Genomic DNA, 1,655 nt, shown 5'->3' with positions numbered 1-1,655 from the left:
TTCTTCCTAGTAAGGCTTCAGAAGGCTGAGTACATCTTTTCTGTAGGCAGAATAGTTATTGCTGGGTGTAGGTGACTAGTGCAGAGGGATCTCATGGGACCACTCAGCATTCAACTGGGATGTGGGCTAACAGGATCCTAACAGTCCAATACTGAGTCACAGATCCAGGACAATCAAAAGATAGAAGATGATGGCACCAGGCAGCTAGCCAGCTATCGAGGGGAACTGAACTCCATGCTTCTGTTCCCCCACACAACTCCCCCTCACTATGGCATTCCCCTTCCATTGGGTTGAGGCCAGGAGTAAGGAGTGGTGATAATCACTGGACCCTAAAGGAGAAACCTGCATCTTAAGGAGGAATTGGGCCACAGCTCCTGTGCCCTGGATGAATGACAAGTCTGGCTGGGTGGTTAGAGGAATTCTCTACTTTCTGAGTTGGGACACAAGGGTTCCCCTTTGTCACCAGGAAAAGCCTGTCTCCTCCCACAGCAATGGCTCCTTCCTCTTCTGGCCTTGTCTATACATCTCTGCCCCTTGAATCTCTCTTGGTTTCTTCTTATATCCAAGCTGTGGGTTCCCTTGTGAGTCCTAGGCCCAGCTCTTACACATACTTTTCCCAACCTCCCAAGTGCTAGAGTAAGCAGGATTTGGTATCAGACTGGTTTTGAATGTGGGGAAAATAAAGAAGGGAGCCTTGACAGAAAACAAAATGTCAATGTCCATAGATGCCTTTGCGTCTGTGTCCATCTTTGGTGGACCAGATGAATTTCCCCAGTCCTGGGTGAATTGTGGGTGTTACAGGTGAATTGCCCCTGCAGGAGGATTTAAGAAAGGGGCCCCTACTTCCCTTACATTAACCCTGGAGTTCTCTCTACTGCCATATTGAGAATCCCAGGATGTCTTTTAGAATCTTTTAGGCTGGGAGCTGGGATGTTGGGGTCTCCTCGGCTGGGACTATGGGTTTAGTTCCTGTGGTTACAGGAGAAGCTGAAGGATCGCTCTGGGAAAGTAGGGGCAAAGGGGGATCTGGTGCACAGGTGAAGAGGAGGGGCCATGTTTAGGAAACAGCTCCCTCCCCAATCTTCCAAAGGTTCACATCCCCACCCCCTGTCACACAACTGCTTCATCTCAAGTTGCTCTGGTTTTCCATTCATTCCATGGCTCTCCTGCTTCCCCTGCAGTTCCCCTGCTCCCCAAATTGCAGTCAGGGAAAAAAAAGCCCCACCACATTCTCCAGCACCAGTACCACAGTCCCATTGGTCCCCTCCCTCCCTGCAGCGCCAGCCCCCCCAATCACTCCATTGGCTAGAAGTCCCATCAATCCCCACCCAGCTATGCTGACATCATTCTGCAGTAGCAGGGATGGGGTGGGAGTGAGTGAGGGATCGAGAAAACCCGGGGAGCGGGAGGGAAAGAGAGCCATTGCTAACCCCCCTCCCCCACCACCTTATCTACACAGGTCTGTCTGCCCTGGTCTGCTCCGACGGATTAATCCATGAGGTTCTCCTCCACTGTCACTCCCTTGCTTATCCTTTGACCCTCCTCCCCACAGCATCCTTTCCTGAAGGTGGAATAAGGAGAGAAGCTCCCAGGGGAGAGCACTCGCCTTGCCCTGCCCCACACTATGGCCCCCTTGCTGCTCCCCCTCCTTCTGA

Source organism: Petaurus breviceps, unplaced genomic scaffold, assembly GCF_028583685.1.
Source record: "Petaurus breviceps papuanus isolate PSGF00001 unplaced genomic scaffold, PetGlider_PUasm1.0 470, whole genome shotgun sequence".
NCBI classification, from domain to species: Eukaryota; Metazoa; Chordata; class Mammalia; order Diprotodontia; family Petauridae; genus Petaurus; species Petaurus breviceps.
The sequence above is the reverse complement of the archived record's forward strand: the minus strand, read 5'-3'. Positions refer to the sequence as shown.